The sequence below is a fragment of the Carya illinoinensis genome, chromosome 11 (assembly GCF_018687715.1).
Source record: "Carya illinoinensis cultivar Pawnee chromosome 11, C.illinoinensisPawnee_v1, whole genome shotgun sequence".
NCBI classification, from domain to species: Eukaryota; Viridiplantae; Streptophyta; class Magnoliopsida; order Fagales; family Juglandaceae; genus Carya; species Carya illinoinensis.
This window is the reverse complement of record NC_056762.1, coordinates 18757398-18779025: the sequence shown is the minus strand read 5'-3', so window position 1 is coordinate 18779025 and position 21628 is coordinate 18757398. Positions and strand designations below refer to the sequence as shown.

The following is a 21628-nucleotide window of genomic DNA, read 5'->3' as shown; positions in this document are numbered from 1 at the left end:
CCCGGTTGTCGTTCCGGTCCATCCGACCGGAGATGCGGTAAAAATAAAAAGGGGGGGTGCAACACGAGGACTTCCCAGGAGGTCACCCATCCTAGTACTACTCTCGCCCAAGCACGCTTAACTGCGGAGTTCTGATGGGATCCGGTGCATTAGTGCTGGTATGATCGCACCCATCATGCTACCAGCGAAAAACTAATATAATCCTATTCCGACCTAGCCGCACCATGCCTATCCCATGCCAACCGGCGATCTGATCGATACCCATTGCTACGCGATGGGGTCGGTGCGATTTTCCTAAGAATCCATTGCCCGGTTGTCGTTCCGGTCCATCCGACCGGAGATGCGGTAAAAATAAAAAGGAGGGGTGCAACACGAGGACTTCCCAGGAGGTCACCCATCCTAGTACTACTCTCGCCCAAGCACGCTTAACTGCGGAGTTCTGATGGGATCCGGTGCATTAGTGCTGGTATGATCGCACCCATCATGCTACCAGCGAAAAACTAATATAATCCTATTACGACCTAGCCGCACCCTGCCTATCCCATGCCAACTGGCGATCTGATTGATAGCGATGGGGTCGGTGCGATTTTCCTAAGAATCCATTGCCCGGTTGTCGTTCCGGTCCATCCGACCGGAGATGCGGTAAAAATAAAAAGGGGGGGTGCAACACGAGGACTTCCCAGGAGGTCACCCATCCTAGTACTACTCTCGCCCAAGCACGCTTAACTGCGGAGTTCTGATGGGATCCGGTGCATTAGTGCTGGTATGATCGCACCCATCATGCTACCAGCGAAAAACTAATATAATCCTATTACGACCTAGCCGCACCATGCCTATCCCATGCCAACCGGCGATCTGATCGATACCCATTGCTACGCGATGGGGTCGGTGCGATTTTCCTAAGAATCCATTGCCCGGTTGTCGTTCCGGTCCATCCGACCGGAGATGCGGTAAAAATAAAAAGGGGGGGTGCAACACGAGGACTTCCCAGGAGGTCACCCATCCTAGTACTACTCTCGCCCAAGCACGCTTAACTGCGGAGTTCTGATGGGATCCGGTGCATTAGTGCTGGTATGATCGCACCCATCATGCTACCAGCGAAAAACTAATATAATCCTATTACGACCTAGCCGCACCATGCCTATCCCATGCCAACCGGCGATCTGATCGATACCCATTGCTACGCGATGGGGTCGGTGCGATTTTCCTAAGAATCCATTGCCCGGTTGTCGTTCCGGTCCATCCGACCGGAGATGCGGTAAAAATAAAAAGGGGGGGTGCAACACGAGGACTTCCCAGGAGGTCACCCATCCTAGTACTACTCTCGCCCAAGCACGCTTAACTGCGGAGTTCTGATGGGATCCGGTGCATTAGTGCTGGTATGATCGCACCCATCATGCTACCAGCGAAAAACTAATATAATCCTATTACGACCTAGCCGCACCCTGCCTATCCCATGCCAACCGGCGATCTGATCGATACCCATTGCTACGCGATGGGGTCGGTGCGATTTTCCTAAGAATCCATTGCCCGGTACTCGTTCCGGTCCATCCGACCGGAGATGCGGTAAAAATAAAAACGGGGGGTGCAACACGAGGACTTCCCAGGAGGTCACCCATCCTAGTACTACTCTCGCCCAAGCACGCTTAACTGCGGAGTTCTGATGGGATCCGGTGCATTAGTGCTGGTATGATCGCACCCATCATGCTACCAGCGAAAAACTAATATAATCCTATTACGACCTAGCCGCACCCTGCCTATCCCATGCCAACTGGCGATCTGACTGATAGCGATGGGGTCGGTGCGATTTTCCTAAGAATCCATTGCCCGGTTGTCGTTCCGGTCCATCCGACCGGAGATGCGGTAAAAATAAAAAGGGGGGGTGCAACACGAGGACTTCCCAGGAGGTCACCCATCCTAGTACTACTCTCGCCCAAGCACGCTTAACTGCGGAGTTCTGATGGGATCCGGTGCATTAGTGCTGGTAGGATCGCACCCATCATGCTACCAGCGAAAAACTAATATAATCCTATTACGACCTAGCCGCACCATGCCTATCCCATGCCAACCGGCGATCTGATCGATACCCATTGCTACGCGATGGGGTCGGTGCGATTTTCCTAAGAATCCATTGCCCGGTTGTCGTTCCGGTCCATCCGACCGGAGATGCGGTAAAAATAAAAAGGAGGGGTGCAACACGAGGACTTCCCAGGAGGTCACCCATCCTAGTACTACTCTCGCCCAAGCACGCTTAACTGCGGAGTTCTGATGGGATCCGGTGCATTAGTGCTGGTATGATCGCACCCATCATGCTACCAGCGAAAAACTAATATAATCCTATTACGACCTAGCCGCACCATGCCTATCCCATGCCAACCGGCGATCTGATCGATACCCATTGCTACGCGATGGGGTCGGTGCGATTTTCCTAAGAATCCATTGCCCGGTTGTCGTTCCGGTCCATCCGACCGGAGATGCGGTAAAAATAAAAAGGGGGGGTGCAACACGAGGACTTCCCAGGAGGTCACCCATCCTAGTACTACTCTCGCCCAAGCACGCTTAACTGCGGAGTTCTGATGGGATCCGGTGCATTAGTGCTGGTATGATCGCACCCATCATGCTACCAGCGAAAAACTAATATAATCCTATTACGACCTAGCGGCACCCTGCCTATCTCATGCCAACCGGCGATCTGACCGATACCCATCGCTACGCGATGGGGTCGGTGCGATTTTCCTAAAAATCCATTCCCTGGTTCTCGTTCCGGTCCATCCGACCAGAGATGCGGTAAAAATTAAAAGGGGGGGTGCAACACGAGGACTTCCCAGGAGGTCACCCATCCTAGTACTACTCTCGCCCAAGCACGCTTAACTGCGGAGTTCTGATGGGATCCGGTGCATTAGTGCTGGTATGATCGCACCCATCATGCTACCAGCGAAAAACTAATATAATCCTATTACGACCTAGCCGCACCCTGCCTATCCCATGCCAACTGGCGATCTGATTGATAGCGATGGGGTCGGTGCGATTTTCCTAAGAATCCATTGCCCGGTTGTCGTTCCGGTCCATCCGACCGGAGATGCGGTAAAAATAAAAAGGGGGGGTGCAACACGAGGACTTCCCAGGAGGTCACCCATCCTAGTACTACTCTCGCCCAAGCACGCTTAACTGCGGAGTTCTGATGGGATCCGGTGCATTAGTGCTGGTATGATCGCACCCATCATGCTACCAGCGAAAAACTAATATAATCCTATTACGACCTAGCCGCACCATGCCTATCCCATGCCAACCGGCGATCTGATCGATACCCATTGCTACGCGATGGGGTCGGTGCGATTTTCCTAAGAATCCATTGCTCGGTTGTCGTTCCGGTCCATCCGACCGGAGATGCGGTAAAAATAAAAAGGGGGGGTGCAACACGAGGACTTCCCAGGAGGTCACCGATCCTAGTACTACTCTCGCCCAAGCACGCTTAACTGCGGAGTTCTGATGGGATCCGGTGCATTAGTGCTGGTATGATCGCACCCATCATGCTACCAGCGAAAAACTAATATAATCCTATTACGACCTAGCCGCACCCTGCCTATCCCATGCCAACCGGCGATCTGATCGATACCCATTGCTACGCGATGGGGTCGGTGCGATTTTCCTAAGAATCCATTGCCCGGTACTCGTTCCGGTCCATCCGACCGGAGATGCGGTAAAAATAAAAACGGGGGGTGCAACACGAGGACTTCCCAGGAGGTCACCCATCCTAGTACTACTCTCGCCCAAGCACGCTTAACTGCGGAGTTCTGATGGGATCCAGTGCATTAGTGCTGGTATGATCGCACCCATCATGCTACCAGCGAAAAACTAATATAATCCTATTACGACCTAGCCGCACCCTGCCTATCCCATGCCAACTGGCGATCTGATTGATAGCGATGGGGTCGGTGCGATTTTCCTAAGAATCCATTGCCCGGTTGTCGTTCCGGTCCATCCGACCGGAGATGCGGTAAAAATAAAAAGGGGGGGTGCAACACGAGGACTTCCCAGGAGGTCACCCATCCTAGTACTACTCTCGCCCAAGCACGCTTAACTGCGGAGTTCTGATGGGATCCGGTGCATTAGTGCTGGTAGGATCGCACCCATCATGCTACCAGCGAAAAACTAATATAATCCTATTACGACCTAGCCGCACCATGCCTATCCCATGCCAACCGGCGATCTGATCGATACCCATTGCTACGCGATGGGGTCGGTGCGATTTTCCTAAGACTCCATTGCCCGGTTGTCGTTCCGGTCCATCCGACCGGAGATGCGGTAAAAATAAAAAGGAGGGGTGCAACACGAGGACTTCCCAGGAGGTCACCCATCCTAGTACTACTCTCGCCCAAGCACGCTTAACTGCGGAGTTCTGATGGGATCCAGTGCATTAGTGCTGGTATGATCGCACCCATCATGCTACCAGCGAAAAACTAATATAATCCTATTACGACCTAGCCGCACCATGCCTATCCCATGCCAACCGGCGATCTGATCGATACCCATTGCTACGCGATGGGGTCGGTGCGATTTTCCTAAGAATCCATTGCCCGGTTGTCGTTCCGGTCCATCCGACCGGAGATGCGGTAAAAATAAAAAGGGGGGGTGCAACACGAGGACTTCCCAGGAGGTCACCCATCCTAGTACTACTCTCGCCCAAGCACGCTTAACTGCGGAGTTCTGATGGGATCCGGTGCATTAGTGCTGGTATGATCGCACCCATCATGCTACCAGCGAAAAACTAATATAATCCTATTACGACCTAGCGGCACCCTGCCTATCTCATGCCAACCGGCGATCTGACCGATACCCATCGCTACGCGATGGGGTCGGTGCGATTTTCCTAAAAATCCATTCCCTGGTTCTCGTTCCGGTCCATCCGACCAGAGATGCGGTAAAAATTAAAAGGGGGGGTGCAACACGAGGACTTCCCAGGAGGTCACCCATCCTAGTACTACTCTCGCCCAAGCACGCTTAACTGCGGAGTTCTGATGGGATCCGGTGCATTAGTGCTGGTATGATCGCACCCATCATGCTACCAGCGAAAAACTAATATAATCCTATTACGACCTAGCCGCACCCTGCCTATCCCATGCCAACTGGCGATCTGATTGATAGCGATGGGGTCGGTGCGATTTTCCTAAGAATCCATTGCCCGGTTGTCGTTCCGGTCCATCCGACCGGAGATGCGGTAAAAATAAAAAGGAGGGGTGCAACACGAGGACTTCCCAGGAGGTCACCCATCCTAGTACTACTCTCGCCCAAGCACGCTTAACTGCGGAGTTCTGATGGGATCCGGTGCATTAGTGCTGGTATGATCGCACCCATCATGCTACCAGCGAAAAACTAATATAATCCTATTACGACCTAGCCGCACCATGCCTATCCCATGCCAACCGGCGATCTGATCGATACCCATTGCTACGCGATGGGGTCGGTGCGATTTTCCAAAGACTCCATTGCCCGGTTGTCGTTCCGGTCCATCCGACCGGAGATGCGGTAAAAATAAAAAGGAGGGGTGCAACACGAGGACTTCCCAGGAGGTCACCCATCCTAGTACTACTCTCGCCCAAGCACGCTTAACTGCGGAGTTCTGATGGGATCCGGTGCATTAGTGCTGGTATGATCGCACCCATCATGCTACCAGCGAAAAACTAATATAATCCTATTACGACCTAGCCGCACCATGCCTATCCCATGCCAACCGGCGATCTGATCGATACCCATTGCTACGCGATGGGGTCGGTGCGATTTTCCTAAGAATCCATTGCCCGGTTGTCGTTCCGGTCCATCCGACCGGAGATGCGGTAAAAATAAAAAGGGGGGGTGCAACACGAGGACTTCCCAGGAGGTCACCCATCCTAGTACTACTCTCGCCCAAGCACGCTTAACTGCGGAGTTCTGATGGGATCCGGTGCATTAGTGCTGGTATGATCGCACCCATCATGCTACCAGCGAAAAACTAATATAATCCTATTACGACCTAGCGGCACCCTGCCTATCTCATGCCAACCGGCGATCTGACCGATACCCATCGCTACGCGATGGGGTCGGTGCGATTTTCCTAAAAATCCATTCCCTGGTTCTCGTTCCGGTCCATCCGACCAGAGATGCGGTAAAAATTAAAAGGGGGGGTGCAACACGAGGACTTCCCAGGAGGTCACCCATCCTAGTACTACTCTCGCCCAAGCACGCTTAACTGCGGAGTTCTGATGGGATCCGGTGCATTAGTGCTGGTATGATCGCACCCATCATGCTACCAGCGAAAAACTAATATAATCCTATTACGACCTAGCCGCACCCTGCCTATCCCATGCCAACTGGCGATCTGATTGATAGCGATGGGGTCGGTGCGATTTTCCTAAGAATCCATTGCCCGGTTGTCGTTCCGGTCCATCCGACCGGAGATGCGGTAAAAATAAAAAGGGGGGGTGCAACACGAGGACTTCCCAGGAGGTCACCCATCCTAGTACTACTCTCGCCCAAGCACGCTTAACTGCGGAGTTCTGATGGGATCCGGTGCATTAGTGCTGGTATGATTGCACCCATCATGCTACCAGCGAAAAACTAATATAATCCTATTACGACCTAGCCGCACCATGCCTATCCCATGCCAACCGGCGATCTGATCGATACCCATTGCTACGCGATGGGGTCGGTGCGATTTTCCTAAAAATCCATTGCCCGGTTGTCGTTCCGGTCCATCCGACCGGAGATGCGGTAAAAATAAAAAGGGGGGGTGCAACACGAGGACTTCCCAGGAGGTCACCCATCCTAGTACTACTCTCGCCCAAGCACGCTTAACTGCGGAGTTCTGATGGGATCCGGTGCATTAGTGCTGGTATGATCGCACCCATCATGCTACCAGCGAAAAACTAATATAATCCTATTACGACCTAGCCGCACCCTGCCTATCCCATGCCAACCGGCGATCTGATCGATACCCATTGCTACGCGATGGGGTCGGTGCGATTTTCCTAAGAATCCATTGCCCGGTACTCGTTCCGGTCCATCCGACCGGAGATGCGGTAAAAATAAAAACGGGGGGTGCAACACGAGGACTTCCCAGGAGGTCACCCATCCTAGTACTACTCTCGCCCAAGCACGCTTAACTGCGGAGTTCTGATGGGATCCGGTGCATTAGTGCTGGTATGATCGCACCCATCATGCTACCAGCGAAAAACTAATATAATCCTATTACGACCTAGCCGCACCCTGCCTATCCCATGCCAACTGGCGATCTGATTGATAGCGATGGGGTCGGTGCGATTTTCCTAAGAATCCATTGCCCGGTTGTCGTTCCGGTCCATCCGACCGGAGATGCGGTAAAAATAAAAAGGGGGGGTGCAACACGAGGACTTCCCAGGAGGTCACCCATCCTAGTACTACTCTCGCCCAAGCACGCTTAACTGCGGAGTTCTGATGGGATCCGGTGCATTAGTGCTGGTAGGATCGCACCCATCATGCTACCAGCGAAAAACTAATATAATCCTATTACGACCTAGCCGCACCATGCCTATCCCATGCCAACCGGCGATCTGATCGATACCCATTGCTACGCGATGGGGTCGGTGCGATTTTCCTAAGAATCCATTGCCCGGTTGTCGTTCCGGTCCATCCGACCGGAGATGCGGTAAAAATAAAAAGGGGGGGTGCAACACGAGGACTTCCCAGGAGGTCACCCATCCTAGTACTACTCTCGCCCAAGCACGCTTAACTGCGGAGTTCTGATGGGATCCGGTGCATTAGTGCTGGTATGATCGCACCCATCATGCTACCAGCGAAAAACTAATATAATCCTATTACGACCTAGCGGCACCCTGCCTATCTCATGCCAACCGGCGATCTGACCGATACCCATCGCTACGCGATGGGGTCGGTGCGATTTTCCTAAAAATCCATTCCCTGGTTCTCGTTCCGGTCCATCCGACCAGAGATGCGGTAAAAATTAAAAGGGGGGGTGCAACACGAGGACTTCCCAGGAGGTCACCCATCCTAGTACTACTCTCGCCCAAGCACGCTTAACTGCGGAGTTCTGATGGGATCCGGTGCATTAGTGCTGGTATGATCGCACCCATCATGCTACCAGCGAAAAACTAATATAATCCTATTACGACCTAGCCGCACCCTGCCTATCCCATGCCAACTGGCGATCTGATTGATAGCGATGGGGTCGGTGCGATTTTCCTAAGAATCCATTGCCCGGTTGTCGTTCCGGTCCATCCGACCGGAGATGCGGTAAAAATAAAAAGGGGGGGTGCAACACGAGGACTTCCCAGGAGGTCACCCATCCTAGTACTACTCTCGCCCAAGCACGCTTAACTGCGGAGTTCTGATGGGATCCGGTGCATTAGTGCTGGTATGATCGCACCCATCATGCTACCAGCGAAAAACTAATATAATCCTATTACGACCTAGCCGCACCATGCCTATCCCATGCCAACCGGCGATCTGATCGATACCCATTGCTACGCGATGGGGTCGGTGCGATTTTCCTAAGAATCCATTGCTCGGTTGTCGTTCCGGTCCATCCGACCGGAGATGCGGTAAAAATAAAAAGGGGGGGTGCAACACGAGGACTTCCCAGGAGGTCACCGATCCTAGTACTACTCTCGCCCAAGCACGCTTAACTGCGGAGTTCTGATGGGATCCGGTGCATTAGTGCTGGTATGATCGCACCCATCATGCTACCAGCGAAAAACTAATATAATCCTATTACGACCTAGCCGCACCCTGCCTATCCCATGCCAACCGGCGATCTGATCGATACCCATTGCTACGCGATGGGGTCGGTGCGATTTTCCTAAGAATCCATTGCCCGGTACTCGTTCCGGTCCATCCGACCGGAGATGCGGTAAAAATAAAAACGGGGGGTGCAACACGAGGACTTCCCAGGAGGTCACCCATCCTAGTACTACTCTCGCCCAAGCACGCTTAACTGCGGAGTTCTGATGGGATCCAGTGCATTAGTGCTGGTATGATCGCACCCATCATGCTACCAGCGAAAAACTAATATAATCCTATTACGACCTAGCCGCACCCTGCCTATCCCATGCCAACTGGCGATCTGATTGATAGCGATGGGGTCGGTGCGATTTTCCTAAGAATCCATTGCCCGGTTGTCGTTCCGGTCCATCCGACCGGAGATGCGGTAAAAATAAAAAGGGGGGGTGCAACACGAGGACTTCCCAGGAGGTCACCCATCCTAGTACTACTCTCGCCCAAGCACGCTTAACTGCGGAGTTCTGATGGGATCCGGTGCATTAGTGCTGGTAGGATCGCACCCATCATGCTACCAGCGAAAAACTAATATAATCCTATTACGACCTAGCCGCACCATGCCTATCCCATGCCAACCGGCGATCTGATCGATACCCATTGCTACGCGATGGGGTCGGTGCGATTTTCCTAAGACTCCATTGCCCGGTTGTCGTTCCGGTCCATCCGACCGGAGATGCGGTAAAAATAAAAAGGAGGGGTGCAACACGAGGACTTCCCAGGAGGTCACCCATCCTAGTACTACTCTCGCCCAAGCACGCTTAACTGCGGAGTTCTGATGGGATCCGGTGCATTAGTGCTGGTATGATCGCACCCATCATGCTACCAGCGAAAAACTAATATAATCCTATTACGACCTAGCCGCACCATGCCTATCCCATGCCAACCGGCGATCTGATCGATACCCATTGCTACGCGATGGGGTCGGTGCGATTTTCCTAAGAATCCATTGCCCGGTTGTCGTTCCGGTCCATCCGACCGGAGATGCGGTAAAAATAAAAAGGGGGGGTGCAACACGAGGACTTCCCAGGAGGTCACCCATCCTAGTACTACTCTCGCCCAAGCACGCTTAACTGCGGAGTTCTGATGGGATCCGGTGCATTAGTGCTGGTATGATCGCACCCATCATGCTACCAGCGAAAAACTAATATAATCCTATTACGACCTAGCGGCACCCTGCCTATCTCATGCCAACCGGCGATCTGACCGATACCCATCGCTACGCGATGGGGTCGGTGCGATTTTCCTAAAAATCCATTCCCTGGTTCTCGTTCCGGTCCATCCGACCAGAGATGCGGTAAAAATTAAAAGGGGGGGTGCAACACGAGGACTTCCCAGGAGGTCACCCATCCTAGTACTACTCTCGCCCAAGCACGCTTAACTGCGGAGTTCTGATGGGATCCGGTGCATTAGTGCTGGTATGATCGCACCCATCATGCTACCAGCGAAAAACTAATATAATCCTATTACGACCTAGCCGCACCCTGCCTATCCCATGCCAACTGGCGATCTGATTGATAGCGATGGGGTCGGTGCGATTTTCCTAAGAATCCATTGCCCGGTTGTCGTTCCGGTCCATCCGACCGGAGATGCGGTAAAAATAAAAAGGAGGGGTGCAACACGAGGACTTCCCAGGAGGTCACCCATCCTAGTACTACTCTCGCCCAAGCACGCTTAACTGCGGAGTTCTGATGGGATCCGGTGCATTAGTGCTGGTATGATCGCACCCATCATGCTACCAGCGAAAAACTAATATAATCCTATTACGACCTAGCCGCACCATGCCTATCCCATGCCAACCGGCGATCTGATCGATACCCATTGCTACGCGATGGGGTCGGTGCGATTTTCCAAAGACTCCATTGCCCGGTTGTCGTTCCGGTCCATCCGACCGGAGATGCGGTAAAAATAAAAAGGAGGGGTGCAACACGAGGACTTCCCAGGAGGTCACCCATCCTAGTACTACTCTCGCCCAAGCACGCTTAACTGCGGAGTTCTGATGGGATCCGGTGCATTAGTGCTGGTATGATCGCACCCATCATGCTACCAGCGAAAAACTAATATAATCCTATTACGACCTAGCCGCACCATGCCTATCCCATGCCAACCGACGATCTGATCGATACCCATTGCTACGCGATGGGGTCGGTGCGATTTTCCTAAGAATCCATTGCCCGGTTGTCGTTCCGGTCCATCCGACCGGAGATGCGGTAAAAATAAAAAGGGGGGGTGCAACACGAGGACTTCCCAGGAGGTCACCCATCCTAGTACTACTCTCGCCCAAGCACGCTTAACTGCGGAGTTCTGATGGGATCCGGTGCATTAGTGCTGGTATGATCGCACCCATCATGCTACCAGCGAAAAACTAATATAATCCTATTACGACCTAGCGGCACCCTGCCTATCTCATGCCAACCGGCGATCTGACCGATACCCATCGCTACGCGATGGGGTCGGTGCGATTTTCCTAAAAATCCATTCCCTGGTTCTCGTTCCGGTCCATCCGACCAGAGATGCGGTAAAAATTAAAAGGGGGGGTGCAACACGAGGACTTCCCAGGAGGTCACCCATCCTAGTACTACTCTCGCCCAAGCACGCTTAACTGCGGAGTTCTGATGGGATCCGGTGCATTAGTGCTGGTATGATCGCACCCATCATGCTACCAGCGAAAAACTAATATAATCCTATTACGACCTAGCCGCACCCTGCCTATCCCATGCAAACTGGCGATCTGATTGATAGCGATGGGGTCGGTGCGATTTTCCTAAGAATCCATTGCCCGGTTGTCGTTCCGGTCCATCCGACCGGAGATGCGGTAAAAATAAAAAGGGGGGGTGCAACACGAGGACTTCCCAGGAGGTCACCCATCCTAGTACTACTCTCGCCCAAGCACGCTTAACTGCGGAGTTCTGATGGGATCCGGTGCATTAGTGCTGGTATGATTGCACCCATCATGCTACCAGCGAAAAACTAATATAATCCTATTACGACCTAGCCGCACCATGCCTATCCCATGCCAACCGGCGATCTGATCGATACCCATTGCTACGCGATGGGGTCGGTGCGATTTTCCTAAAAATCCATTGCCCGGTTGTCGTTCCGGTCCATCCGACCGGAGATGCGGTAAAAATAAAAAGGGGGGGTGCAACACGAGGACTTCCCAGGAGGTCACCCATCCTAGTACTACTCTCGCCCAAGCACGCTTAACTGCGGAGTTCTGATGGGATCCGGTGCATTAGTGCTGGTATGATCGCACCCATCATGCTACCAGCGAAAAACTAATATAATCCTATTACGACCTAGCCGCACCCTGCCTATCCCATGCCAACCGGCGATCTGATCGATACCCATTGCTACGCGATGGGGTCGGTGCGATTTTCCTAAGAATCCATTGCCCGGTACTCGTTCCGGTCCATCCGACCGGAGATGCGGTAAAAATAAAAACGGGGGGTGCAACACGAGGACTTCCCAGGAGGTCACCCATCCTAGTACTACTCTCGCCCAAGCACGCTTAACTGCGGAGTTCTGATGGGATCCGGTGCATTAGTGCTGGTATGATCGCACCCATCATGCTACCAGCGAAAAACTAATATAATCCTATTACGACCTAGCCGCACCCTGCCTATCCCATGCCAACTGGCGATCTGATTGATAGCGATGGGGTCGGTGCGATTTTCCTAAGAATCCATTGCCCGGTTGTCGTTCCGGTCCATCCGACCGGAGATGCGGTAAAAATAAAAAGGGGGGGTGCAACACGAGGACTTCCCAGGAGGTCACCCATCCTAGTACTACTCTCGCCCAAGCACGCTTAACTGCGGAGTTCTGATGGGATCCGGTGCATTAGTGCTGGTAGGATCGCACCCATCATGCTACCAGCGAAAAACTAATATAATCCTATTACGACCTAGCCGCACCATGCCTATCCCATGCCAACCGGCGATCTGATCGATACCCATTGCTACGCGATGGGGTCGGTGCGATTTTCCTAAGAATCCATTGCCCGGTTGTCGTTCCGGTCCATCCGACCGGAGATGCGGTAAAAATAAAAAGGAGGGGTGCAACACGAGGACTTCCCAGGAGGTCACCCATCCTAGTACTACTCTCGCCCAAGCACGCTTAACTGCGGAGTTCTGATGGGATCCGGTGCATTAGTGCTGGTATGATCGCACCCATCATGCTACCAGCGAAAAACTAATATAATCCTATTACGACCTAGCCGCACCATGCCTATCCCATGCCAACCGGCGATCTGATCGATACCCATTGCTACGCGATGGGGTCGGTGCGATTTTCCTAAGAATCCATTGCCCGGTTGTCGTTCCGGTCCATCCGACCGGAGATGCGGTAAAAATAAAAAGGGGGGGTGCAACACGAGGACTTCCCAGGAGGTCACCCATCCTAGTACTACTCTCGCCCAAGCACGCTTAACTGCGGAGTTCTGATGGGATCCGGTGCATTAGTGCTGGTATGATCGCACCCATCATGCTACCAGCGAAAAACTAATATAATCCTATTACGACCTAGCGGCACCCTGCCTATCTCATGCCAACCGGCGATCTGACCGATACCCATCGCTACGCGATGGGGTCGGTGCGATTTTCCTAAAAATCCATTCCCTGGTTCTCGTTCCGGTCCATCCGACCAGAGATGCGGTAAAAATTAAAAGGGGGGGTGCAACACGAGGACTTCCCAGGAGGTCACCCATCCTAGTACTACTCTCGCCCAAGCACGCTTAACTGCGGAGTTCTGATGGGATCCGGTGCATTAGTGCTGGTATGATCGCACCCATCATGCTACCAGCGAAAAACTAATATAATCCTATTACGACCTAGCCGCACCCTGCCTATCCCATGCCAACTGGCGATCTGATTGATAGCGATGGGGTCGGTGCGATTTTCCTAAGAATCCATTGCCCGGTTGTCGTTCCGGTCCATCCGACCGGAGATGCGGTAAAAATAAAAAGGGGGGGTGCAACACGAGGACTTCCCAGGAGGTCACCCATCCTAGTACTACTCTCGCCCAAGCACGCTTAACTGCGGAGTTCTGATGGGATCCGGTGCATTAGTGCTGGTATGATCGCACCCATCATGCTACCAGCGAAAAACTAATATAATCCTATTACGACCTAGCCGCACCATGCCTATCCCATGCCAACCGGCGATCTGATCGATACCCATTGCTACGCGATGGGGTCGGTGCGATTTTCCTAAGAATCCATTGCCCGGTTGTCGTTCCGGTCCATCCGACCGGAGATGCGGTAAAAATAAAAAGGGGGGGTGCAACACGAGGACTTCCCAGGAGGTCACCCATCCTAGTACTACTCTCGCCCAAGCACGCTTAACTGCGGAGTTCTGATGGGATCCGGTGCATTAGTGCTGGTATGATCGCACCCATCATGCTACCAGCGAAAAACTAATATAATCCTATTACGACCTAGCCGCACCCTGCCTATCCCATGCCAACCGGCGATCTGATCGATACCCATTGCTACGCGATGGGGTCGGTGCGATTTTCCTAAGAATCCATTGCCCGGTACTCGTTCCGGTCCATCCGACCGGAGATGCGGTAAAAATAAAAACGGGGGGTGCAACACGAGGACTTCCCAGGAGGTCACCCATCCTAGTACTACTCTCGCCCAAGCACGCTTAACTGCGGAGTTCTGATGGGATCCGGTGCATTAGTGCTGGTATGATCGCACCCATCATGCTACCAGCGAAAAACTAATATAATCCTATTACGACCTAGCCGCACCCTGCCTATCCCATGCCAACTGGCGATCTGATTGATAGCGATGGGGTCGGTGCGATTTTCCTAAGAATCCATTGCCCGGTTGTCGTTCCGGTCCATCCGACCGGAGATGCGGTAAAAATAAAAAGGGGGGGTGCAACACGAGGACTTCCCAGGAGGTCACCCATCCTAGTACTACTCTCGCCCAAGCACGCTTAACTGCGGAGTTCTGATGGGATCCGGTGCATTAGTGCTGGTAGGATCGCACCCATCATGCTACCAGCGAAAAACTAATATAATCCTATTACGACATAGCCGCACCATGCCTATCCCATGCCAACCGGCGATCTGATCGATACCCATTGCTACGCGATGGGGTCGGTGCGATTTTCCTAAGAATCCATTGCCCGGTTGTCGTTCCGGTCCATCCGACCGGAGATGCGGTAAAAATAAAAAGGAGGGGTGCAACACGAGGACTTCCCAGGAGGTCACCCATCCTAGTACTACTCTCGCCCAAGCACGCTTAACTGCGGAGTTCTGATGGGATCCGGTGCATTAGTGCTGGTATGATCGCACCCATCATGCTACCAGCGAAAAACTAATATAATCCTATTACGACCTAGCCGCACCCTGCCTATCTCATGCCAACCGGCGATCTGACCGATACCCATTGCTACGCGATGGGGTCGGTGCGATTTTCCTAAAAATCCATTCCCTGGTTCTCGTTCCGGTCCATCCGACCAGAGATGCGGTAAAAATTAAAAGGGGGGGTGCAACACGAGGACTTCCCAGGAGGTCACCCATCCTAGTACTACTCTCGCCCAAGCACGCTTAACTGCGGAGTTCTGATGGGATCCGGTGCATTAGTGCTGGTATGATCGCACCCATCATGCTACCAGCGAAAAACTAATATAATCCTATTACGACCTAGCCGCACCCTGCCTATCCCATGCCAACTGGCGATCTGATTGATAGCGATGGGGTCGGTGCGATTTTCCTAAGAATCCATTGCCCGGTTGTCGTTCCGGTCCATCCGACCGGAGATGCGGTAAAAATAAAAAGGGGGGGTGCAACACGAGGACTTCCCAGGAGGTCACCCATCCTAGTACTACTCTCGCCCAAGCACGCTTAACTGCGGAGTTCTGATGGGATCCGGTGCATTAGTGCTGGTATGATCGCACCCATCATGCTACCAGCGAAAAACTAATATAATCCTATTACGACCTAGCCGCACCATGCCTATCCCATGCCAACCGGCGATCTGATCGATACCCATTGCTACGCGATGGGGTCGGTGCGATTTTCCTAAGAATCCATTGCCCGGTTGTCGTTCCGGTCCATCCGACCGGAGATGCGGTAAAAATAAAAAAGGGGGGTGCAACACGAGGACTTCCCAGGAGGTCACCCATCCTAGTACTACTCTCGCCCAAGCACGCTTAACTGCGGAGTTCTGATGGGATCCGGTGCATTAGTGCTGGTATGATCGCACCCATCATGCTACCAGCGAAAAACTAATATAATCCTATTACGACCTAGCCGCACCCTGCCTATCTCATGCCAACCGGCGATCTGATCGATACCCATCGCTACGCGATGGGGTCGGTGCGATTTTCCTAAAAATCCATTGCCCGGTTGTCGTTCCGGTCCATCCGACCGGAGATGCGGTAAAAATAAAAAGGGGGGGTGCAACACGAGGACTTCCCAGGAGGTCACCCATCCTAGTACTACTCTCGCCCAAGCACGCTTAACTGCGGAGTTCTGATGGGATCCGGTGCATTAGTGCTGGTATGATCGCACCCATCATGCTACCAGCGAAAAACTAATATAATCCTATTACGACCTAGCCGCACCATGCCTATCCCATGCCAACCGGCGATCTGATCGATACCCATTGCTACGCGATGGGGTCGGTGCGATTTTCCTAAGAATCCATTGCCCGGTTGTCGTTCCGGTCCATCCGACCGGAGATGCGGTAAAAATAAAAAGGGGGGGTGCAACACGAGGACTTCCCAGGAGGTCACCCATCCTAGTACTACTCTCGCCCAAGCACGCTTAACTGCGGAGTTCTGATGGGATCCGGTGCATTAGTGCTGGTAGGATCGCACCCATCATGCTACCAGCGAAAAACTAATATAATCCTATTACGACATAGCCGCACCATGCCTATCCCATGCCAACCGGCGATCTGATCGATACCCATTGCTACGCGATGGGGTCGGTGCGATTTTCCTAAGAATCCATTGCCCGGTTGTCGTTCCGGTCCATCCGACCGGAGATGCGGTAAAAATAAAAAGGAGGGGTGCAACACGAGGACTTCCCAGGAGGTCACCCATCCTAGTACTACTCTCGCCCAAGCACGCTTAACTGCGGAGTTCTGATGGGATCCGGTGCATTAGTGCTGGTATGATCGCACCCATCATGCTACCAGCGAAAAACTAATATAATCCTATTACGACCTAGCCGCACCCTGCCTATCTCATGCCAACCGGCGATCTGACCGATACCCATTGCTACGCGATGGGGTCGGTGCGATTTTCCTAAAAATCCATTCCCTGGTTCTCGTTCCGGTCCATCCGACCAGAGATGCGGTAAAAATTAAAAGGGGGGGTGCAACACGAGGACTTCCCAGGAGGTCACCCATCCTAGTACTACTCTCGCCCAAGCACGCTTAACTGCGGAGTTCTGATGGGATCCGGTGCATTAGTGCTGGTATGATCGCACCCATCATGCTACCAGCGAAAAACTAATATAATCCTATTACGACCTAGCCGCACCCTGCCTATCCCATGCCAACTGGCGATCTGATTGATAGCGATGGGGTCGGTGCGATTTTCCTAAGAATCCATTGCCCGGTTGTCGTTCCGGTCCATCCGACCGGAGATGCGGTAAAAATAAAAAGGGGGGGTGCAACACGAGGACTTCCCAGGAGGTCACCCATCCTAGTACTACTCTCGCCCAAGCACGCTTAACTGCGGAGTTCTGATGGGATCCGGTGCATTAGTGCTGGTATGATCGCACCCATCATGCTACCAGCGAAAAACTAATATAATCCTATTACGACCTAGCCGCACCATGCCTATCCCATGCCAACCGGCGATCTGATCGATACCCATTGCTACGCGATGGGGTCGGTGCGATTTTCCTAAGAATCCATTGCCCGGTTGTCGTTCCGGTCCATCCGACCGGAGATGCGGTAAAAATAAAAAAGGGGGGTGCAACACGAGGACTTCCCAGGAGGTCACCCATCCTAGTACTACTCTCGCCCAAGCACGCTTAACTGCGGAGTTCTGATGGGATCCGGTGCATTAGTGCTGGTATGATCGCACCCATCATGCTACCAGCGAAAAACTAATATAATCCTATTACGACCTAGCCGCACCCTGCCTATCTCATGCCAACCGGCGATCTGATCGATACCCATCGCTACGCGATGGGGTCGGTGCGATTTTCCTAAAAATCCATTGCCCGGTTGTCGTTCCGGTCCATCCGACCGGAGATGCGGTAAAAATAAAAAGGGGGGGTGCAACACGAGGACTTCCCAGGAGGTCACCCATCCTAGTACTACTCTCGCCCAAGCACGCTTAACTGCGGAGTTCTGATGGGATCCGGTGCATTAGTGCTGGTATGATCGCACCCATCATGCTACCAGCGAAAAACTAATATAATCCTATTACGACCTAGCCGCACCATGCCTATCCCATGCCAACCGGCGATCTGATCGATACCCATTGCTACGCGATGGGGTCGGTGCGATTTTCCTAAGAATCCATTGCCCGGTTGTCGTTCCGGTCCATCCGACCGGAGATGCGGTAAAAATAAAAAGGGGGGGTGCAACACGAGGACTTCCCAGGAGGTCACCCATCCTAGTACTACTCTCGCCCAAGCACGCTTAACTGCGGAGTTCTGATGGGATCCGGTGCATTAGTGCTGGTAGGATCGCACCCATCATGCTACCAGCGAAAAACTAATATAATCCTATTACGACATAGCCGCACCATGCCTATCCCATGCCAACCGGCGATCTGATCGATACCCATTGCTACGCGATGGGGTCGGTGCGATTTTCCTAAGAATCCATTGCCCGGTTGTCGTTCCGGTCCATCCGACCGGAGATGCGGTAAAAATAAAAAGGAGGGGTGCAACACGAGGACTTCCCAGGAGGTCACCCATCCTAGTACTACTCTCGCCCAAGCACGCTTAACTGCGGAGTTCTGATGGGATCCGGTGCATTAGTGCTGGTATGATCGCACCCATCATGCTACCAGCGAAAAACTAATATAATCCTATTACGACCTAGCCGCACCCTGCCTATCTCATGCCAACCGGCGATCTGACCGATACCCATTGCTACGCGATGGGGTCGGTGCGATTTTCCTAAAAATCCATTCCCTGGTTCTCGTTCCGGTCCATCCGACCAGAGATGCGGTAAAAATTAAAAGGGGGGGTGCAACACGAGGACTTCCCAGGAGGTCACCCATCCTAGTACTACTCTCGCCCAAGCACGCTTAACTGCGGAGTTCTGATGGGATCCGGTGCATTAGTGCTGGTATGATCGCACCCATCATGCTACCAGCGAAAAACTAATATAATCCTATTACGACCTAGCCGCACCCTGCCTATCCCATGCCAACTGGCGATCTGATTGATAGCGATGGGGTCGGTGCGATTTTCCTAAGAATCCATTGCCCGGTTGTCGTTCCGGTCCATCCGACCGGAGATGCGGTAAAAATAAAAAGGGGGGGTGCAACACGAGGACTTCCCAGGAGGTCACCCATCCTAGTACTACTCTCGCCCAAGCACGCTTAACTGCGGAGTTCTGATGGGATCCGGTGCATTAGTGCTGGTATGATCGCACCCATCATGCTACCAGCGAAAAACTAATATAATCCTATTACGACCTAGCCGCACCATGCCTATCCCATGCCAACCGGCGATCTGATCGATACCCATTGCTACGCGATGGGGTCGGTGCGATTTTCCTAAGAATCCATTGCCCGGTTGTCGTTCCGGTCCATCCGACCGGAGATGCGGTAAAAATAAAAAAGGGGGGTGCAACACGAGGACTTCCCAGGAGGTCACCCATCCTAGTACTACTCTCGCCCAAGCACGCTTAACTGCGGAGTTCTGATGGGATCCGGTGCATTAGTGCTGGTATGATCGCACCCATCATGCTACCAGCGAAAAACTAATATAATCCTATTACGACCTAGCCGCACCCTGCCTATCTCATGCCAACCGGCGATCTGATCGATACCCATCGCTACGCGATGGGGTCGGTGCGATTTTCCTAAAAATCCATTGCCCGGTTGTCGTTCCGGTCCATCCGACCGGAGATGCGGTAAAAATAAAAAGGGGGGGTGCAACACGAGGACTTCCCAGGAGGTCACCCATCCTAGTACTACTCTCGCCCAAGCACGCTTAACTGCGGAGTTCTGATGGGATCCGGTGCATTAGTGCTGGTATGATCGCACCCATCATGCTACCAGCGAAAAACTAATATAATCCTATTACGACCTAGCCGCACCATGCCTATCCCATGCCAACCGGCGATCTGATCGATACCCATTGCTACGCGATGGGGTCGGTGCGATTTTCCTAAAAATCCATTCCCTGGTTCTCGTTCCGGTCCATCCGACCAGAGATGCGGTAAAAATTAAAAGGGGGGGTGCAACACGAGGACTTCCCAGGAGGTCACCCATCCTAGTACTACTCTCGCCCAAGCACGCTTAACTGCGGAGTTCTGATGGGATCCGGTGCATTAGTGCTGGTATGATCGCACCCATCATGCTACCAGCGAAAAACTAATATAATCCTATTACGACCTAGCCGCACCCTGCCTATCCCATGCCAACTGGCGATCTGATTGATAGCGATGTGGTCGGTGCGATTTTCCTAAGAATCCATTGCCCGGTTGTCGTTCCGGTCCATCCGACCGGAGATGCGGTAAAAATAAAAAGGGGGGGTGCAACATGAGGACTTCCCAGGAGGTCACCCATCCTAGTACTACTCTCGCCCAAGCACGCTTAACTGCGGAGTTCTGATGGGATCCGGTGCATTAGTGCTGGTAGGATCGCACCCATCATGCTACCAGCGAAAAACTAATATAATCCTATTACGACCTAGCCGCACCATGCCTATCCCATGCCAACCGGCGATCTGATCGATACCCATTGCTACGCGATGGGGTCGGTGCGATTTTCCTAAGAATCCATTGCCCGGTTGTCGTTCCGGTCCATCCGACCGGAGATGCGGTAAAAATAAAAAGGAGGGGTGCAACACGAGGACTTCCCAGGAGGTCACCCATCCTAGTACTACTCTCGCCCAAGCACGCTTAACTGCGGAGTTCTGATGGGATCCGGTGCATTAGTGCTGGTATGATCGCACCCATCATGCTACCAGCGAAAAACTAATATAATCCTATTACGACCTAGCCGCACCCTGCCTATCCCATGCCAACCGGCGATCTGATCGATACCCATTGCTACGCGATGGGGTCGGTGCGATTTTCCTAAGAATCCATTGCCCGGTTGTCGTTCCGGTCCATCCGACCGGAGATGCGGTAAAAATAAAAAGGGGGGTGCAACACGAGGACTTCCCAGGAGGTCACCCATCCTAGTACTACTCTCGCCCAAGCACGCTTAACTGCGGAGTTCTGATGGGATCCGGTGCATTAGTGCTGGTATGATCGCACCCATCATGCTACCAGCGAAAAACTAATATAATCCTATTACGACCTAGCCGCACCCTGCCTATCTCATGCCAACCGGCGATCTGACCGATACCCATTGCTACGCGATGGGGTCGGTGCGATTTTCCTAAGAATCCATTGCCCGGTTGTCGTTCCGGTCCATCCGACCGGAGATGCGGTAAAAATAAAAAAGGGGGGTGCAACACGAGGACTTCCCAGGAGGTCACCCATCCTAGTACTACTCTCGCCCAAGCACGCTTAACTGCGGAGTTCTGATGGGATCCGGTGCATTAGTGCTGGTATGATCGCACCCATCATGCTACCAGCGAAAAACTAATATAATCCTATTACGACCTAGCCGCACCCTGCCTATCTCATGCCAACCGGCGATCTGATCGATACCCATCG

At 52.7% G+C, this 21628-nt stretch overlaps 71 non-coding genes across 71 annotated transcripts; all 71 read right to left on the bottom strand.

Annotated features, from left to right (window-relative positions):
• Window positions 1-53: 53 nt before the first annotated feature.
• LOC122284317 lies at window positions 54-172 on the bottom strand. Its single transcript, XR_006231683.1, has one exon. It is a non-coding gene; the product is annotated as a 5S ribosomal RNA (ribosomal RNA).
• A 189-nt stretch (window positions 173-361) lies between these two features.
• LOC122284316 lies at window positions 362-480 on the bottom strand. The gene has a single exon (XR_006231682.1). It is a non-coding gene; the product is annotated as a 5S ribosomal RNA (ribosomal RNA).
• A 178-nt stretch (window positions 481-658) lies between these two features.
• On the bottom strand, window positions 659-777 carry LOC122284314. The gene has a single exon (XR_006231680.1). It is a non-coding gene; the product is annotated as a 5S ribosomal RNA (ribosomal RNA).
• Window positions 778-966: 189 nt separating this feature from the next.
• LOC122284313 lies at window positions 967-1085 on the bottom strand. Its single transcript, XR_006231679.1, has one exon. It is a non-coding gene; the product is annotated as a 5S ribosomal RNA (ribosomal RNA).
• Window positions 1086-1274: 189 nt separating this feature from the next.
• On the bottom strand, window positions 1275-1393 carry LOC122284312. Its single transcript, XR_006231678.1, has one exon. It is a non-coding gene; the product is annotated as a 5S ribosomal RNA (ribosomal RNA).
• Window positions 1394-1582: 189 nt separating this feature from the next.
• LOC122284311 lies at window positions 1583-1701 on the bottom strand. Its single transcript, XR_006231677.1, has one exon. It is a non-coding gene; the product is annotated as a 5S ribosomal RNA (ribosomal RNA).
• Window positions 1702-1879: 178 nt separating this feature from the next.
• Window positions 1880-1998, bottom strand: LOC122287903. Its single transcript, XR_006235185.1, has one exon. It is a non-coding gene; the product is annotated as a 5S ribosomal RNA (ribosomal RNA).
• A 189-nt stretch (window positions 1999-2187) lies between these two features.
• LOC122284310 lies at window positions 2188-2306 on the bottom strand. Its single transcript, XR_006231676.1, has one exon. It is a non-coding gene; the product is annotated as a 5S ribosomal RNA (ribosomal RNA).
• Window positions 2307-2495: 189 nt separating this feature from the next.
• Window positions 2496-2614, bottom strand: LOC122284308. Its single transcript, XR_006231674.1, has one exon. It is a non-coding gene; the product is annotated as a 5S ribosomal RNA (ribosomal RNA).
• A 189-nt stretch (window positions 2615-2803) lies between these two features.
• Window positions 2804-2922, bottom strand: LOC122284307. The gene has a single exon (XR_006231673.1). It is a non-coding gene; the product is annotated as a 5S ribosomal RNA (ribosomal RNA).
• Window positions 2923-3100: 178 nt separating this feature from the next.
• On the bottom strand, window positions 3101-3219 carry LOC122284306. Its single transcript, XR_006231672.1, has one exon. It is a non-coding gene; the product is annotated as a 5S ribosomal RNA (ribosomal RNA).
• A 189-nt stretch (window positions 3220-3408) lies between these two features.
• Window positions 3409-3527, bottom strand: LOC122288726. Its single transcript, XR_006235978.1, has one exon. It is a non-coding gene; the product is annotated as a 5S ribosomal RNA (ribosomal RNA).
• Window positions 3528-3716: 189 nt separating this feature from the next.
• LOC122287367 lies at window positions 3717-3835 on the bottom strand. Its single transcript, XR_006234663.1, has one exon. It is a non-coding gene; the product is annotated as a 5S ribosomal RNA (ribosomal RNA).
• Window positions 3836-4013: 178 nt separating this feature from the next.
• LOC122287901 lies at window positions 4014-4132 on the bottom strand. Its single transcript, XR_006235183.1, has one exon. It is a non-coding gene; the product is annotated as a 5S ribosomal RNA (ribosomal RNA).
• A 189-nt stretch (window positions 4133-4321) lies between these two features.
• On the bottom strand, window positions 4322-4440 carry LOC122287366. Its single transcript, XR_006234662.1, has one exon. It is a non-coding gene; the product is annotated as a 5S ribosomal RNA (ribosomal RNA).
• A 189-nt stretch (window positions 4441-4629) lies between these two features.
• Window positions 4630-4748, bottom strand: LOC122284305. Its single transcript, XR_006231671.1, has one exon. It is a non-coding gene; the product is annotated as a 5S ribosomal RNA (ribosomal RNA).
• Window positions 4749-4937: 189 nt separating this feature from the next.
• On the bottom strand, window positions 4938-5056 carry LOC122284304. The gene has a single exon (XR_006231670.1). It is a non-coding gene; the product is annotated as a 5S ribosomal RNA (ribosomal RNA).
• A 178-nt stretch (window positions 5057-5234) lies between these two features.
• LOC122284303 lies at window positions 5235-5353 on the bottom strand. The gene has a single exon (XR_006231669.1). It is a non-coding gene; the product is annotated as a 5S ribosomal RNA (ribosomal RNA).
• A 189-nt stretch (window positions 5354-5542) lies between these two features.
• On the bottom strand, window positions 5543-5661 carry LOC122284302. Its single transcript, XR_006231668.1, has one exon. It is a non-coding gene; the product is annotated as a 5S ribosomal RNA (ribosomal RNA).
• Window positions 5662-5850: 189 nt separating this feature from the next.
• On the bottom strand, window positions 5851-5969 carry LOC122284301. The gene has a single exon (XR_006231667.1). It is a non-coding gene; the product is annotated as a 5S ribosomal RNA (ribosomal RNA).
• Window positions 5970-6158: 189 nt separating this feature from the next.
• LOC122284300 lies at window positions 6159-6277 on the bottom strand. The gene has a single exon (XR_006231666.1). It is a non-coding gene; the product is annotated as a 5S ribosomal RNA (ribosomal RNA).
• Window positions 6278-6455: 178 nt separating this feature from the next.
• LOC122287047 lies at window positions 6456-6574 on the bottom strand. The gene has a single exon (XR_006234354.1). It is a non-coding gene; the product is annotated as a 5S ribosomal RNA (ribosomal RNA).
• A 189-nt stretch (window positions 6575-6763) lies between these two features.
• On the bottom strand, window positions 6764-6882 carry LOC122284299. Its single transcript, XR_006231665.1, has one exon. It is a non-coding gene; the product is annotated as a 5S ribosomal RNA (ribosomal RNA).
• A 189-nt stretch (window positions 6883-7071) lies between these two features.
• Window positions 7072-7190, bottom strand: LOC122284297. Its single transcript, XR_006231663.1, has one exon. It is a non-coding gene; the product is annotated as a 5S ribosomal RNA (ribosomal RNA).
• A 178-nt stretch (window positions 7191-7368) lies between these two features.
• Window positions 7369-7487, bottom strand: LOC122287900. The gene has a single exon (XR_006235182.1). It is a non-coding gene; the product is annotated as a 5S ribosomal RNA (ribosomal RNA).
• Window positions 7488-7676: 189 nt separating this feature from the next.
• On the bottom strand, window positions 7677-7795 carry LOC122284296. The gene has a single exon (XR_006231662.1). It is a non-coding gene; the product is annotated as a 5S ribosomal RNA (ribosomal RNA).
• A 189-nt stretch (window positions 7796-7984) lies between these two features.
• On the bottom strand, window positions 7985-8103 carry LOC122284295. The gene has a single exon (XR_006231661.1). It is a non-coding gene; the product is annotated as a 5S ribosomal RNA (ribosomal RNA).
• Window positions 8104-8281: 178 nt separating this feature from the next.
• LOC122284294 lies at window positions 8282-8400 on the bottom strand. The gene has a single exon (XR_006231660.1). It is a non-coding gene; the product is annotated as a 5S ribosomal RNA (ribosomal RNA).
• Window positions 8401-8589: 189 nt separating this feature from the next.
• Window positions 8590-8708, bottom strand: LOC122288725. Its single transcript, XR_006235977.1, has one exon. It is a non-coding gene; the product is annotated as a 5S ribosomal RNA (ribosomal RNA).
• A 189-nt stretch (window positions 8709-8897) lies between these two features.
• On the bottom strand, window positions 8898-9016 carry LOC122287364. The gene has a single exon (XR_006234660.1). It is a non-coding gene; the product is annotated as a 5S ribosomal RNA (ribosomal RNA).
• A 178-nt stretch (window positions 9017-9194) lies between these two features.
• LOC122287899 lies at window positions 9195-9313 on the bottom strand. The gene has a single exon (XR_006235181.1). It is a non-coding gene; the product is annotated as a 5S ribosomal RNA (ribosomal RNA).
• A 189-nt stretch (window positions 9314-9502) lies between these two features.
• LOC122284293 lies at window positions 9503-9621 on the bottom strand. The gene has a single exon (XR_006231659.1). It is a non-coding gene; the product is annotated as a 5S ribosomal RNA (ribosomal RNA).
• Window positions 9622-9810: 189 nt separating this feature from the next.
• On the bottom strand, window positions 9811-9929 carry LOC122284292. The gene has a single exon (XR_006231658.1). It is a non-coding gene; the product is annotated as a 5S ribosomal RNA (ribosomal RNA).
• Window positions 9930-10118: 189 nt separating this feature from the next.
• On the bottom strand, window positions 10119-10237 carry LOC122284291. The gene has a single exon (XR_006231657.1). It is a non-coding gene; the product is annotated as a 5S ribosomal RNA (ribosomal RNA).
• A 178-nt stretch (window positions 10238-10415) lies between these two features.
• Window positions 10416-10534, bottom strand: LOC122284290. The gene has a single exon (XR_006231656.1). It is a non-coding gene; the product is annotated as a 5S ribosomal RNA (ribosomal RNA).
• Window positions 10535-10723: 189 nt separating this feature from the next.
• On the bottom strand, window positions 10724-10842 carry LOC122284289. The gene has a single exon (XR_006231655.1). It is a non-coding gene; the product is annotated as a 5S ribosomal RNA (ribosomal RNA).
• A 189-nt stretch (window positions 10843-11031) lies between these two features.
• LOC122284288 lies at window positions 11032-11150 on the bottom strand. Its single transcript, XR_006231654.1, has one exon. It is a non-coding gene; the product is annotated as a 5S ribosomal RNA (ribosomal RNA).
• A 189-nt stretch (window positions 11151-11339) lies between these two features.
• Window positions 11340-11458, bottom strand: LOC122284286. Its single transcript, XR_006231652.1, has one exon. It is a non-coding gene; the product is annotated as a 5S ribosomal RNA (ribosomal RNA).
• Window positions 11459-11636: 178 nt separating this feature from the next.
• Window positions 11637-11755, bottom strand: LOC122287046. Its single transcript, XR_006234353.1, has one exon. It is a non-coding gene; the product is annotated as a 5S ribosomal RNA (ribosomal RNA).
• Window positions 11756-11944: 189 nt separating this feature from the next.
• LOC122284285 lies at window positions 11945-12063 on the bottom strand. The gene has a single exon (XR_006231651.1). It is a non-coding gene; the product is annotated as a 5S ribosomal RNA (ribosomal RNA).
• A 189-nt stretch (window positions 12064-12252) lies between these two features.
• Window positions 12253-12371, bottom strand: LOC122284284. The gene has a single exon (XR_006231650.1). It is a non-coding gene; the product is annotated as a 5S ribosomal RNA (ribosomal RNA).
• A 178-nt stretch (window positions 12372-12549) lies between these two features.
• On the bottom strand, window positions 12550-12668 carry LOC122287898. Its single transcript, XR_006235180.1, has one exon. It is a non-coding gene; the product is annotated as a 5S ribosomal RNA (ribosomal RNA).
• Window positions 12669-12857: 189 nt separating this feature from the next.
• On the bottom strand, window positions 12858-12976 carry LOC122284282. Its single transcript, XR_006231649.1, has one exon. It is a non-coding gene; the product is annotated as a 5S ribosomal RNA (ribosomal RNA).
• A 189-nt stretch (window positions 12977-13165) lies between these two features.
• On the bottom strand, window positions 13166-13284 carry LOC122284281. The gene has a single exon (XR_006231648.1). It is a non-coding gene; the product is annotated as a 5S ribosomal RNA (ribosomal RNA).
• A 189-nt stretch (window positions 13285-13473) lies between these two features.
• On the bottom strand, window positions 13474-13592 carry LOC122284280. Its single transcript, XR_006231647.1, has one exon. It is a non-coding gene; the product is annotated as a 5S ribosomal RNA (ribosomal RNA).
• Window positions 13593-13770: 178 nt separating this feature from the next.
• LOC122284279 lies at window positions 13771-13889 on the bottom strand. The gene has a single exon (XR_006231646.1). It is a non-coding gene; the product is annotated as a 5S ribosomal RNA (ribosomal RNA).
• Window positions 13890-14078: 189 nt separating this feature from the next.
• Window positions 14079-14197, bottom strand: LOC122284278. The gene has a single exon (XR_006231645.1). It is a non-coding gene; the product is annotated as a 5S ribosomal RNA (ribosomal RNA).
• Window positions 14198-14386: 189 nt separating this feature from the next.
• On the bottom strand, window positions 14387-14505 carry LOC122284277. The gene has a single exon (XR_006231644.1). It is a non-coding gene; the product is annotated as a 5S ribosomal RNA (ribosomal RNA).
• A 178-nt stretch (window positions 14506-14683) lies between these two features.
• LOC122287897 lies at window positions 14684-14802 on the bottom strand. Its single transcript, XR_006235179.1, has one exon. It is a non-coding gene; the product is annotated as a 5S ribosomal RNA (ribosomal RNA).
• A 189-nt stretch (window positions 14803-14991) lies between these two features.
• Window positions 14992-15110, bottom strand: LOC122284276. The gene has a single exon (XR_006231643.1). It is a non-coding gene; the product is annotated as a 5S ribosomal RNA (ribosomal RNA).
• A 189-nt stretch (window positions 15111-15299) lies between these two features.
• LOC122284274 lies at window positions 15300-15418 on the bottom strand. Its single transcript, XR_006231641.1, has one exon. It is a non-coding gene; the product is annotated as a 5S ribosomal RNA (ribosomal RNA).
• Window positions 15419-15596: 178 nt separating this feature from the next.
• On the bottom strand, window positions 15597-15715 carry LOC122284273. Its single transcript, XR_006231640.1, has one exon. It is a non-coding gene; the product is annotated as a 5S ribosomal RNA (ribosomal RNA).
• A 189-nt stretch (window positions 15716-15904) lies between these two features.
• On the bottom strand, window positions 15905-16023 carry LOC122284272. The gene has a single exon (XR_006231639.1). It is a non-coding gene; the product is annotated as a 5S ribosomal RNA (ribosomal RNA).
• A 189-nt stretch (window positions 16024-16212) lies between these two features.
• Window positions 16213-16331, bottom strand: LOC122284271. The gene has a single exon (XR_006231638.1). It is a non-coding gene; the product is annotated as a 5S ribosomal RNA (ribosomal RNA).
• Window positions 16332-16520: 189 nt separating this feature from the next.
• Window positions 16521-16639, bottom strand: LOC122287896. The gene has a single exon (XR_006235178.1). It is a non-coding gene; the product is annotated as a 5S ribosomal RNA (ribosomal RNA).
• A 189-nt stretch (window positions 16640-16828) lies between these two features.
• Window positions 16829-16947, bottom strand: LOC122284270. Its single transcript, XR_006231637.1, has one exon. It is a non-coding gene; the product is annotated as a 5S ribosomal RNA (ribosomal RNA).
• A 189-nt stretch (window positions 16948-17136) lies between these two features.
• LOC122284269 lies at window positions 17137-17255 on the bottom strand. The gene has a single exon (XR_006231636.1). It is a non-coding gene; the product is annotated as a 5S ribosomal RNA (ribosomal RNA).
• A 178-nt stretch (window positions 17256-17433) lies between these two features.
• On the bottom strand, window positions 17434-17552 carry LOC122284268. Its single transcript, XR_006231635.1, has one exon. It is a non-coding gene; the product is annotated as a 5S ribosomal RNA (ribosomal RNA).
• A 189-nt stretch (window positions 17553-17741) lies between these two features.
• Window positions 17742-17860, bottom strand: LOC122284266. The gene has a single exon (XR_006231634.1). It is a non-coding gene; the product is annotated as a 5S ribosomal RNA (ribosomal RNA).
• Window positions 17861-18049: 189 nt separating this feature from the next.
• On the bottom strand, window positions 18050-18168 carry LOC122284265. Its single transcript, XR_006231633.1, has one exon. It is a non-coding gene; the product is annotated as a 5S ribosomal RNA (ribosomal RNA).
• Window positions 18169-18357: 189 nt separating this feature from the next.
• Window positions 18358-18476, bottom strand: LOC122287895. The gene has a single exon (XR_006235177.1). It is a non-coding gene; the product is annotated as a 5S ribosomal RNA (ribosomal RNA).
• Window positions 18477-18665: 189 nt separating this feature from the next.
• Window positions 18666-18784, bottom strand: LOC122284264. The gene has a single exon (XR_006231632.1). It is a non-coding gene; the product is annotated as a 5S ribosomal RNA (ribosomal RNA).
• Window positions 18785-18973: 189 nt separating this feature from the next.
• LOC122284262 lies at window positions 18974-19092 on the bottom strand. The gene has a single exon (XR_006231630.1). It is a non-coding gene; the product is annotated as a 5S ribosomal RNA (ribosomal RNA).
• Window positions 19093-19270: 178 nt separating this feature from the next.
• On the bottom strand, window positions 19271-19389 carry LOC122284261. Its single transcript, XR_006231629.1, has one exon. It is a non-coding gene; the product is annotated as a 5S ribosomal RNA (ribosomal RNA).
• A 189-nt stretch (window positions 19390-19578) lies between these two features.
• On the bottom strand, window positions 19579-19697 carry LOC122284260. Its single transcript, XR_006231628.1, has one exon. It is a non-coding gene; the product is annotated as a 5S ribosomal RNA (ribosomal RNA).
• A 189-nt stretch (window positions 19698-19886) lies between these two features.
• LOC122284259 lies at window positions 19887-20005 on the bottom strand. The gene has a single exon (XR_006231627.1). It is a non-coding gene; the product is annotated as a 5S ribosomal RNA (ribosomal RNA).
• A 189-nt stretch (window positions 20006-20194) lies between these two features.
• On the bottom strand, window positions 20195-20313 carry LOC122284258. Its single transcript, XR_006231626.1, has one exon. It is a non-coding gene; the product is annotated as a 5S ribosomal RNA (ribosomal RNA).
• A 178-nt stretch (window positions 20314-20491) lies between these two features.
• On the bottom strand, window positions 20492-20610 carry LOC122283139. Its single transcript, XR_006230620.1, has one exon. It is a non-coding gene; the product is annotated as a 5S ribosomal RNA (ribosomal RNA).
• Window positions 20611-20799: 189 nt separating this feature from the next.
• Window positions 20800-20918, bottom strand: LOC122284257. Its single transcript, XR_006231625.1, has one exon. It is a non-coding gene; the product is annotated as a 5S ribosomal RNA (ribosomal RNA).
• Window positions 20919-21106: 188 nt separating this feature from the next.
• Window positions 21107-21225, bottom strand: LOC122284256. The gene has a single exon (XR_006231624.1). It is a non-coding gene; the product is annotated as a 5S ribosomal RNA (ribosomal RNA).
• A 189-nt stretch (window positions 21226-21414) lies between these two features.
• LOC122284255 lies at window positions 21415-21533 on the bottom strand. The gene has a single exon (XR_006231623.1). It is a non-coding gene; the product is annotated as a 5S ribosomal RNA (ribosomal RNA).
• Window positions 21534-21628: the final 95 nt, after the last annotated feature.